Here is a 13,198-nt window from a genome sequence, read left to right on the forward strand (position 1 = left end):
GCGTGGATTTACAAAGCCGAATTAGTGTCCGCTTGAATTTGACAAGTGATTCCGAGATGGAGCGGATATCTATCTGGTCGAATTATGTCACACTGAGAGCCTAAATTAATCCTCTTTTAAGAATGGCGGATCAATTCAGTAAAAATCAGATTATCTGGGGCAGGAAGTCCAGCAGAGACACAAAAGAAAAACGGCCGGATTATTTTCAAAATAAAATATGTTGTGTTCAAGGCGGATTGTGTTTTTAACACCTTAAAATGTCAAAATGGTCGAAGACTGACCTGAAGTCAAATGGTCGAAGTTTTTTCACCCCGCTACCACAATGGATGAGGAAAACGCGGAATATCATGGAAAATAATAATATAATAATAAAAATACATTCTATTTGGAATAACGCTTTTCAGAGTACTCAAAGATGCTATACAAGATAAAAAAAAATTAAATATAAAACAGTTCAAAGTATCCATCTTCTTCCACATATCAGAGGTCAGGTCGCGGGGGCAGCAGCCTAAGCAGGGAAGCCCTGTCCTTCCTCTCCCCAGCCACTTGGTGCAGCTCTTCCCGGGGGATCCCGAGGCGTTCCCAGGCCAGCCGGGAGACATAGTCTTCCCAACGTGTCCTGGGTCTTCCCCGTGGACTCCTATCGGTTGGACGTGCCCTGAACACCTCCCTAGGGAGGCGTTCGGGTGGCATCCTGACCAGATGCCCGAACCACCTCATCTGGCTCCTCTCCATGTGGAGGAGCAACGGCTTTACTTTAAGCTCCTTCCGGACGACATTAGATCGGTTCACAGCAGAGTGTGAAGCGACCGGGATGAGAATCAGCACCTCCAAGTCCGAGACCATGGTTCTCGCGCGGAAAAGGGTGGAGTGCCATCTCCGGGTTCCAAGTGGAGGAGTTCAAGTACCTCGGAGTCTTGCTCACGAGTTAAGTTAAAGTTAAAAGATAAAGTAGCAATGATTGTCACACACACACTAGGTGTGGCGAAATTATTCTCTGCATTTGACCCATCCCCCTTGATCACCCCCTGGGAGGTGAGGGGAGCAGTGAGCAGCAGCGATGGCCGCGTCCGGTGAGGGAAGAGTGGATGGTGAGACCGACAGGCGGATCGGTGCGGCGTCTTCATTAATGCGGACGCTGTATCGATCCGTTGTGGTGAAGAAGGAGCTGAGCCGGAAGGCAAAGCTCTCAATTTACCGGTCGATCTACGTTCCCATCCTCACCTATGGTCATGAGATTTGGGTTTTGACCGAAAGGACACGATTACGGGTACAAGCGGCCCAAATGAGTTTCCTTCGCCGGGCCGCGGGGCTCTCCCTTAGAGATAGTTCAAAGTAATAATATAAAATACAAGAAATATAAAAGGAGTACATTCTAAAATAGTAGGGGTGTAACGGTACGTGTATTTGTATTGAACCGTTTCAGTACGGGGGTTTCGGTTCGGAGGTGTACCGAACGAGTTTCCACACAAACATATGAAGTAGCCGCCTAAACTAAAGTCTTAACAAGTTGCTCTCCTTTCTGCCTTTGTCTCCTCCACAGCACCTAGCATTGTCCCACCCACACAACCATCTGATTGGTTACAACCATAGCGGTAACAGCCAATCAGCAGTGCCTATTCAGAGCGGTAACAGCCAATCAGCAGTGCGTATTCAGAGCGCATATAGTCAGTGCTTCTGCGATGGGGTTAGCAGATAGGTGTTTAGCAGGTGAGCATGAGGCTGCGTACTCTCCCCAAATGATAATAAACACTTCCCAGTCCACTACTACTAACATCACTATGAGCCTGTTGACGTTCTAGAAACAAACTGCCGCTCAGCTCATTCGCAGTCCTGGCTTGAGGTGAAGGCTAATTAGCGTTTAGCGCAACGTTAGCTCATTTTGCGGTGTGTGTGTTACAGTGTTCATTGAGCTGTGTCGAAGCAGCAAAAAAGGACATGTTAAATGAAGAGTCTGATAGTTGATATAATGTAAGTGCATCATAAAGCCTACATGAACTCCTTGGTGTTCAGGGATGAATAGTCTCTCTTATTTGCTATCGTACTATTTTTTTAGCAATAGTTACATGAATCATTAGTAATGTAGCAGCGTAGTATTGAATGCCAGGGTCCCTGCAATCACATGTTGATAAAAATATAACATTTACATAATATAAATCAACTACAGGCTTCCCAAATACTGTGATAAATTAAGCATGATGAGTTGACTTGAAACTGTTTGTTTTTATATGTAGAAGAAAAGTTTTGTCATTTTATTTAATCTGAGCAACAATTTGAGGCAGTTTAATGTGGATTAACGTGGGCAGAATTATTATAGTGTTCCCAATGTTAAAAGGATAAAGCCACTGTTTACAAATTTGGTAAATAAATAACCCCAAAAATTTGCATTGTTTTCTTCCTGTACCGAAAATTAACCGAACCGTGACCTCTAAACCGAGGTACGTACCGAACCGAATTTTTTGTGATTGATTGATTGATTGATACTTTTATTAGTAGATTGCAGAGTTCAGTACATATTCCGTACAATTGACCACTAAATGGTAACACCCCAATAAGTTTTTCAACTTGTTTAAGTCGGGGTCCACGTTAATCAATTCATGGTACAAATATATACTATCAACATAATACAGTCGTCACACAAGTTAATCATCATAGTATATACATTGAATTATTTACATTATTTACAATCCGGGGGGTGGGATGAGGAGCTTTGGTTGATATCAGTACTTCAGTCATCAACAATTGCATCAACAGAGAAATGTGGACATTGAAACAGTGTAGGTCTTATTTAGTAGGATATGTACAGCCAGCAGAGAACATAGTGAGTTCACATAGCATAAGAACAAGTATATACATTAGAAGTACATTTGAGTTGTTTATAATCCGGGGAGATGGGATGTGAATGGAGGAGGGTAGTAGTAAAGTGTTAAAGTTGCCTGGAGGTGTTGTTTTAGAGCACTTTTGAAGGAATATAGAGATGCACTTACTGTTATACCTGTTGGGAGTGCATTCCACATTGATGTGGCATAGAAAGAGAATGAGTTAAGACCTTTGTTAGATCGGAATCTGGGTTTAACGTGGTTTGTGGAGCTCCCCCTGGTGTTGTGGTTATGGTGGTCATTTGCGTTTAGGAAGTAGTTTGACATGTGCTTCGGGATCAAGGAAGTGTAGCGGATTTTATAGACTAGGCTCAGTGCAAGTTGTTTTACTCTGTCCTCCACCCTGAGCCAGCCCACTTTGGAGAAGTGGGTTGGATTGAGGTGTGATCTGGGGTGGAGGTCTAAAAGTAACCGGACTAGCTTATTCTGGGATGTTTGGAGTCTAGATTTGAGGGTTTTGGAGGTGCTGGGGTGCTGTGTACCTTTACACCCCTATAAAATACATAATACTGACATAAAATGACATAATGGGATTGACATGCCATCATCGGGAAGAAAAGGTATGTTTGTCTGTGAAAATCATGTTTCCAGGGACCAATCAGTTGTCCCCGAAACACTCACCTGCCCCCTTAGGAATTAAATAATATCAAAACAGCGACTTTCCTCAAAATTTAGCATAGATTATGTTTTTACAGACCATCACCGTTTTCTGACCGTCTCTTCAAGATTCACCATTTTGGGAGAAATCTTAAACATGCGCCTGCACTTCGACTGTGTCTTCTCCCCGTCAGCCATGTTGTCTACTGACATATATACAGTAAGTTTGAACTATACACTACTCGGGGTTAGAAATGGCAACAGTGGAGGATGCATGTGCATGTACGAGCCAGTCTGCCTCAACAGGAGGATACAGAAAAAGGCTTGACTGCAATGTTGGGCGACAATGGCGGACTGGTGCGGGTAAAATTTTTACCATACATGGAGATATCCACTATCTCCAAACCGCGCGTTTGGAGTTAGTATGAAGGAAAGCAAAATTGTTTCATAAAGATCTCCGCCATGCTTTCATGGTTTGATTTCACATTTTCAGCACTTACGCAGATTTCAAATAGACAAAACCAGGTACCAATAGATAAAAACAGTTGGTTTGCAAAAAAGCAAAACAAGTCCCCCTTAAAGTACTCCTCAAAATTACCATCATTTTTCATCATTACATTTGTCACAGCTAACTCTTCTACTCTTGAGCCGCAATACACATATTCGGCAAAACAAAAAAAATGTCTTCAATTGTCAGAATAATTGTATCGAAGTTATCACAAAACATTGTCCAATGAGTCCAGGAGTTCCCGACGAGAGGGCAAAAGCTGTTTTTGACCCTACCAAGCAAAAGGCTTGTAAAACTACACTGTGTAGGATGGGAAGCGACATGAAGGTGTGGGTTTCTTTGATGTATTGTAATCCACAGGAAGATTTTATCTTGACCCGAGATCTACAAAGGGGAGAGGAAGCACGACCTGACTCGCTACCGGGCACCTTTTTTTTTTTTTAACTGTTTTGTGACCACAGGCGGGGGCTGTTTACGACCACCCTTCCTTTAGAAACAGCTGTTGCCATGTAATCAGGGAAAGTCCAAATAAAAGAGGAGGCGTACAATCTTTCGTCAGAGCATGGTGGGACACTGTACAAGGGTACAGTCCAGACGTTTCTCCTCAATAGAGCCAAATTGAATTTAGTCTCTGTTTGATTCCTTGCTTCTCTGTCTGTTTAATAGATGTCATCAGTGTTTCAACCTGACATCTTCTGTGTTGCCTTTGCTACAAAGTTTCAGCCAAATTCACTAGAACGGGGGTCGCCAACCCATGGCTCTGGAGCCGCATGCGGCTCTTTAGCGCCACCCTAGTCGCTCTCAAAAATATATGAAAAATGGAAAAAGATGAGGGGAAAAAAACATTTTTTGTTTTAATATGGTTTCTGTAGGACAAACATGACATAAAACTCCCAAATTGTTATAAAGCACACTGTTTATATTAAATGATTCACTGATTGGAGTATTTGGCGAGTGCCGTTTTGTCCTACTAATTTTGGCGGTCCTTGAACTCACCGTAGTCTGTTTACATGTATAACTTTCTCCGACTTTCTAGGACGTGTTTTATGCCACTTCTTTTTCTGTCTCTTTTTGTCCACCAAACATTTAATGTTATGCATGAATGCACAAAGGTGATTTTTGTTGATGTTATTGACTTATGTGGAGTGTTAATCTGACATATTTGGTCCCTGCATGACTGCAAGCTAATCGATGCTAACATGCTATTTAGGCTAGCTGTATGTACATATTGCAACATTATGCCTCATTTGTAGCTATATTTGAGCTTACTTAGTTTCCTTTAAGTCCTCTTAATTCAATTTATATCTCATGACACACTATCTGTATGTAATATGGCTTTTAAATTTTTGCGGCTCCAGACGGATTTGTTTTTGGTCCAATATGGCTCTTTCAACATTTTGAGTTGCCGACCCCTGTACTAGAAAGTAAAGTTAGTCCCCATAAAACCGTTCCGCTTGAAATTTGTCATACAGCTCAATGTGCGCTACAAAACAACCACTGTAACTTTAGGGTGAAATTTGGTACCACCTTTTAAGAGGCTGACAAGCACATGTCGGTCAAATTTGAGCAAAGGTGTTTGAAAAACATGGCCGACCTTCAAGCAAGTAGTCATTTCATAAGCAGGTATAGAACTTAACCACTCATTGTCCATAGGTCACTGACCATTTGCCTCATTATTATAAAACTTATCTGTATAACAGGTGTCTTCTCAAGCCTTTTATGCCACAACATGTAGCAGAGGTTGCCAGGTTCAGCCTTGGTGGGAACATATGAGGGTGCCTGCACCAAAACACTGTGGCTTTAAGGCAACCAGACACTATCACCATCCCTGGCAAGGTAACCTAGCCTGGCTCTTTCCCCCTGAGGCCTACCTGAATTAATCATGACTTAGCAGCCGCTGGGACGTACCGAAAAGCACAAGCACGTTTCCTATAGTCTCCATGGAGAAGAACATGGAAGCACGGCAGGGATCATTGGAAAGTTGTATATGTAGTCACTTTGGGGGTTTTCGAAGAAGACAAGAAAAGAAAAGACCATATCTTCCAAATATAAAAACAAATATCCTGGCAAAGCACAGCGGAGCGACATTCGCAGGCTTCTTAGCCTTTCACCGGACCATCCTTCCATTTTCCACTTGCCAGTTTTAGCCTTTCCCGTTCCACTGGCTTTCATGCCTGACTGCCACTTGCCATTTCCAACAGCCAGTCACCCAGGAAGCCCCCCAAAAAAGCATGCGCACTATAAAAAAAAAATAACACGCATTGCTGCAGTGTCCTGACTTGCACGCGGAAGCTGTTGGTGTAAGATGTATTCCACTCAAAGGGGAACTGCGCTTTTTGTGGGAATTTTCGTTCACAATCATTACGAGAGACATGACGATGGATGATTTTAATTATTTTTTTGCATTCTAAATATTAAATACATGCGATTGAAAGTCTGCTTACGACGGAGCAAATGGGCGCCGTGCAATTGCGCCGACAAAGCCCTTATAAAAAAAAAAACATCTAAACACCTTCATTTAGGTTTTAAATACATGCTGTAGGTATATATATCATTTAGTAACAAGCACATTTATAATACCATTGAAAATGTACGTAATTTGATCATTTTAAGCATAAGGTATTTTTCGGACGATAAGTCGCAGTTTTTTTCATAGTTTGGCCTGGGGTGCGACATATACTCCGGAGGGACTTTTGTCTGAAATTATTAACGCATTACCTTAAAATATCAAATAATAATGTGAAACATTTCATTCCGGTTTCAGGGCAAATCACTCTACTGAGACAGCCCTCGCAAAAATGACTAATGATCTATTGCTAACGATGGATTCTGATGCATCATCTATGTTGCTGCTCCTCGATCTTAGCGCTGCTTTCGATACTGTCGATCATAATATTTTATTAGAGCGTATCAAAACACGAATTGGTATGTCAGACTTAGCCCTGTCAATGTGACCTCGGACTACGTTAAGGTAACGTGTGGAGTTCCCTAGCGTTCGGTCCTTGGCCCTGCACTCTTCAGCATCTACAGCTAGGTGACATCATACGCAAATACGGTGTTAGCTTTCACTGTTATGCTGATGACACCCAACTCTACATGCCCCTAAAGCTGACCAACACGCCGGATTGTAGTCAGCTGGAGGCGTGTCTTAATGAAATTAAACAATGGATGTCCGCTAACTTTTTGCAACTCAACGCCAAAAAAACGGAAATGCTGATTATCGGTCCTGCTAGACACCGAACTCTATTTAATAATACAACTTTAACATTTGACAACCAAACAATTAAACAAGGTGACTCGGTAAAAAATCGGGGTATTATCTTCCACCCAACTCTCTCCTTTGAGGCACACATTAAAAGCGTTACTAAAACGGCCTTCTTTCATCTCCATAATATCGCTAAAATTCGCTCCATTTTGTCCACTAAAGACGCTGAGATCATTATCCATGCGTTTGTTACGTCTCGCCTCGATTACTGTAACTTATTATTTTGGGGTCTCCCCATGTCTAGCATTAAAAGATTACAGTTGGTACAAAATGCGGCTGCTAGACTTTTGACAAGAACAAGAAAGTTAGATCACATTACGCCTATACTGTATATACCTTTATATACATATATACATACATATATACCTATACTGGCTCACCTGCACTGGCTTCCTGTGCACTTAAGATGTGACTTTAAGGTTTTACTACTTAGGTATAAAATACTACACGGTCTAGCTCCATCCTATCTTGCCGATTGTATTGTACCATATGGCCCGGCAAGAAATCTGCGTTCAAAAGACTCCAGCTTATTAGTGATTCCTAAAGCCCCAAAAAAGTCTGCGGGCTATAGAGCGTTTTCCGTTCGGGCTCCAGTACTCTTGAATGCCCTCCCGGTAACAGTTCGAGATACTACCCCAGTAGAAGCATTTAAGCCTCACCCTAAAACTCATCTGTATACTCTAGCCTTTAAATACACCTCCTTTTTAGACCAGTTGATCTGCCGCTTCTTTTCTTTTTCTCCTCTGTCCCCCCCTCCCTTGTGGAGGGGGTCGGGTCCGATGGCCATGGATGAAGTACTGGCTGTCCAGAGTCGGGACCCAGGATGGACCACTCGTCGGGACCCAGGATGGACCGCTCGCCTGTGTATCGGTTGGGGACATCTCTACGCTGCTGATCAGACTCCGCTTGGGATGGTTACTTGTGGACGGGACTCTCGCTGCTGTCTTGGATCCGCTTTGAACTGAACTCTCGCGGCTGTGTTGGATCCACTATGGATTGAACTTTCACAGTATCATGTTAGACCCGCTCGACATCCATTGCTTTCGGTCTCCTAGGGGGTGGGTTGCCCACATTTATGGTCCTCTCCAAGGTTCTCATAGTCATCATTGTCACCGACGTCCCACTGGGTGTGAGTTTTCCTTGCCTTTATGTGGGTTTTTCCGAGGATGTCGTAGTCGTAGTGGTTTTGATTGATTGATTGATACTTTTATTAGTAGATTGCACAGTTCAGTACATATTCAGTACAATTGACCACTAAATGGTAACACCCCAATAAGTTGTTCAACTTGTTTAAGTCGGGGTCCACGTTAATCAATTCATGATTTGTGCAGTCCTTTGAGACATTTGTGATTTAGGGTTATATAAATAAACATTGATTGATTGATTGAATATTATTTATCTCATTCGCGGAACAGACGAAGAAAATGTCAGCAATCGTCACATACACGTGAAACAATAAGAATTCGGCGGGGGAGGGTCATGGCAGAAGTGCATTGTGGGTCAAGGAATGCTAACTGCTATATGCTACATGCTACCGCTGTACCTATTGAAATGGATCATTTCATCGTTGGCGGTAACTTATAAAAAGTGAGAAGGGCTGAACAAAAATGGCACTGAAAAGGAAATCATGTAGTGCAGATTACAAGCTAGACGTAGTGAAACATGCAACAAACAAAGGAAAAGAGGAAGCGGCGCATACCTTTGGAGTTGGCAGAGTTGTTTAGAAGCGACATCAAATAAGAAGATTTTATGGGATTTATGGATTAGGAGTGAGAGATAGTTTGTTAAAGGTATAGCATGTTCTATATGTTATAGTTATTTGAATGACTCTTACCATAATATGTTAGGTTAACATAGCAGTTGCTTATTTATGCCTCATATAACCTACACTTATTCAGCCTGTTGCTCACTATTCTTTATCTGAAATTGCCTTTCAAATGTCTATTCTTGGTGTTGGGTTTTATCAAATAAATTTCCCCCCAAAATGCGACTTATACTCCAGTGCGACTTATATATGTTTTTTTCCTTCTATATTATGCATTTTCGGCCGGTGCGACTTATACTACGGGGCGACCTATACTCCGAAAAATAAGGTACTCTATTTTCTGGACGTTGGTATAAAAAATGATTTCAGAACCTTCTCATTTTCCCTTGGAATTAAAAATAATATATAAATATACTCAAATAAGTGATTACTAGTTAAGTTAGTAACTCACTTAAATTCGAAAGGCATGTCTATGAAATGTCAGTTACTAATGTTGATCAATATTGTGCAGCAAGACTGTTACAGACCATGGTACTTCTGTTGTACTGTTCAGGCCTTTCCACATGAAAACAACCAGATCCATGAGCAGCAACACTGACCTTTAGATGAGGACCATATACTGTGTCACAGCGTGTTTTGTTTTTCAAACAAACCAAGGCCGAAAACACTTGAAAGAGCCGTGACAGCCACTGTGCTCCAGCAACTGGCTGATGGTCTCCGCCACCCCCCGACCAAACAGCCGTCATCTTTTTTAGCGAGCCATCTCATCAAACCAAATGCCGTTTGGCACACTGGTGCATGAAAGCGCAAAGCTGCACACTCGCCAAACAGAAGCGATTTGGCACATGACCTAGCTCATTGCCGGCGTTGCACCGATTGGGGCGAGTCTAGTCAAGCGAATAATGTAGGACAAGCGGTAGTATAACTGATGATGGCGGCGTTCATTAGGCTGCTATGTCTTGTTTGTTTTTTTTCAAATGGCTGTAAGTGACTTCTGTGGGTTGAAGTCAAAATGACATACCGTACATTCAACTAAAATACCCCGCATTTACAGTGGGCGTTTTAATCTCATATGTAAAAATGTTCAGATCATTCTGACTTGTGGGATCAAAGTTTTGGGTTCAATAAACGTCCCACCATCTTGTATTTGTCTAAAAAACAGGCAACACGGGTGGAGAGAATATTTTGAGTAGAAGAGTTACACAATTATTTGCATTCTAGATTGTCATTGAAGGCATCAAAACTTTAACACCTGTGAAGTGAAAACCATTTAAAGGGGAACATTATCAGCAGACCTATGTAAGCGTCAATATATACCTTGATGGTGCAGAAAAAAGACCATCTATTTTTTTAACCGATTTCTGAACTCTAAATGGGTGAATTTTGGCGAATTAAACGCCTTTCTGTTTATCTCGCTGGAGGCGATGACGTCAGAATGTGACGTCGCCGAGGTAACACACCCACCATTTTCATTTTCAACACATTACAAACACCGGGTCTCAGCTCTGTTATTTTCCGTTTTTTTGACTATTTTTTGGAACCTTGGAGACATCATGCCTCGACGGTGTGTTGTCGGAGGGTGTAACAACACTAACAGGGAGGGATTCAAGTTGCACCACTGGCAAGAAATCTGCCGCCAGACCCCCATTGAATGTGCCAGAGTGTCTCCACATTTGACCGGCGATGCTAAGGCAGACATGGCACAGAGATGTATGGATAACCTGCAGATGCATTTGCAACGATAGTCAACGAAATCACAAAGGTGAGTTTTGTTGATTTTGACTGCCAGCTAATCGATGCTAACATGCTACGCTAATCGATGCTAACATGCTATTTACTGGCGGTGCTAAAGCAGACATGGCACAGAGATGTATGGATAACCTGTAGATGCATTTGCAACTATATTACGTTTCCTGCCACCTACATTTAATGCGAAAAAAACACTTACCAATCGACGGATTTAAGTTGCTCCCGTGTCAAAAGATGCTAAAGTCCTGATCGTTTGGTCCGCACATTTTACCGGCGATGCTAACGCAGCTATTCGGCCATGCTATGGCTATGAATAGCGTCAATAGCTATTCGCTCAATAGCTTCAGTTTCTTCTTCAATATTTTCATACTCCAACCATCTGTTTCAATACATGCGTAATCTGTTGAATCGCTTAAGTCGCTGAAATCCGAGTTTGAATCCGAGCTAATGTCGCTATATCTTGCTGTGGTATTCCCATTGTTTGTTTACATTGGCAGCACTGAGTGACGTCACAGGGAAATGGCCAGTGTCTTCGCAGAGAGCCGAAAATAAGGCACTTTAAAGCTTTATTTAGGGATATTCCGAGACCGGTAGAATTTTGAAAAAAACTTCAAAAAATACAACAAGCCACTGGGAACTGATTTTTATTGTTTTCAACCCTTTTGAAATTGTGATAATGTTCCCCTTTAAGGTGACTACCCTTTGAAGCTCATGGAGAGAATGCCAAGAGTGTGCAAAGCAGTAATCAGATAAAAGGGTGGCTATTTTGAAGAAACTAGAATATAAAACGTGTTTTCAGTTATTTCAACTTTTTTTGTTAAGTACATAACTCCACATGTTCATTCATAGCTTTGACGTGACAATCTACAATGTAAATAGTCATGAAAATAAAGAAAACACATTGAATGAGAAGGTGTGTCCAAATTTTGGCCTGTACTGTATATTGCAAAATATATTGCAGCCTCCTGCAACAACGGAATTTATCACAATATATCAATTAGTATATAAATAATAGAACCATGTCAAAGCAGGTAAGCAAGGCTTCTAATTTAAATGCTGACAAATGCGGTAACATTTTGTGTCATTTCCAGTTGTATTATCAAAATTATTATTAATCAATTTCATAATTTACTGTTATAACTGGTTACTTTCTGGTTCTATCTACACTTTTGTTAAAATGTAATAAGCACTTAGTCTTCTGTTAGTTTTGGGCGACACTACAAATTCGGGTATGGATCCAATACCAAGTAGTAACAGGGGCAGTACTGGCCATATAAGTGCTGATACTGATAAAGATTTTCAAGATCATTAAATGATTACATTGGTATCACAACTATAATCAGACAAGAACACAGGATTATGGTCTAACAATATCAATCAAATATTTAAATTTCCTACTACTAGATGTGATTGAAATTATTTGGCTTTTTACTTTAAAAATCCTCCTGTGTCTAAAGAAATATTTGCTGAGTTTGTAAACCATAACACATGACAAAAGACCATAAAATGATATAATACTTTGTATCACTACTGTTGATATTCGTATCGATCCGCCCACCTTTGTTTACATTCAAGAGACAATGGACATTGGTCGCTAGCAAGGACGCTGCATTGCGTGCAGGACGCGTTCATTCACTTGTTGCTGTCAAATTTGTTGGAGACAGCTAGAATGTGTCATCAACATGTATAACCAAGACATGACAATAATATTTAAAACTTATTTTCAGCCAAATGTACATAGTTCATCGTTTATATCGCACAATCACGGAGATTTAATTTACTCTTAAACAAAAAGACGTCAGGCTAATTTGAAGATTATTAAAACTGCTTGGGCTTTGTAAATCTTGCTTGTTATTTTAGTTTTAATTTTAGCACACTTGTACCAGATAAGTATATTCATTAAAAGTCAAATCACTCCTATTTAGTTGTGACAATGAAAAGGCATCATTAGGTTTTGACTGGGTACTGGAAAAAAAGTCAAGGGATTGAACCCTTTTCCTCTTAACATCGTCAAGTGAAGATGAGCAAAAAGTGATTAAGATAAAAAAAAGAGCATAGTGAAGTGGAATATTCTCTAGTAAGTGGATTTCTAAGAATATCTTCTGAGGAGCCACCTGCCATGCTTTAATGCGGTAAGAGCAAACTGAATGAATAAGATCCTTTGAACATGGAACCAAAATGATACTTGATGACTACATTTGACTATAGAGTGGAGGTATAAGTAGTCTTTTGTACAAAAAGATCATTTGTAAAAATGTATCTCTATTTTTTTTAAAAGCTTGCACTAATGTTCATTTAATAGTCTTTGTACTCCGGCCTGGAAAAGCCGCAACCAATAAAAACATGTTTCAATAATGTCATTTTTTACTGTGTTGGAATAACTAAGGGTCAAAAACGTTGATAATAACAACAATCTGAATCCTAACTTGATGATT

General features: G+C 40.9%; 1 protein-coding gene across 1 annotated transcript in view; it reads right to left on the reverse strand.

Moving 5' to 3' along the window:
- Positions 1-13,198, reverse strand: part of lrba (LPS-responsive vesicle trafficking, beach and anchor containing) — a 971,728-nt gene that overhangs the window by 902,693 nt on the left and 55,837 nt on the right. The window lies entirely within an intron of this gene.

This window comes from Nerophis ophidion, linkage group LG20 (genome assembly GCF_033978795.1).
Source record: "Nerophis ophidion isolate RoL-2023_Sa linkage group LG20, RoL_Noph_v1.0, whole genome shotgun sequence".
Lineage (NCBI taxonomy): Eukaryota > Metazoa > Chordata > Actinopteri > Syngnathiformes > Syngnathidae > Nerophis > Nerophis ophidion.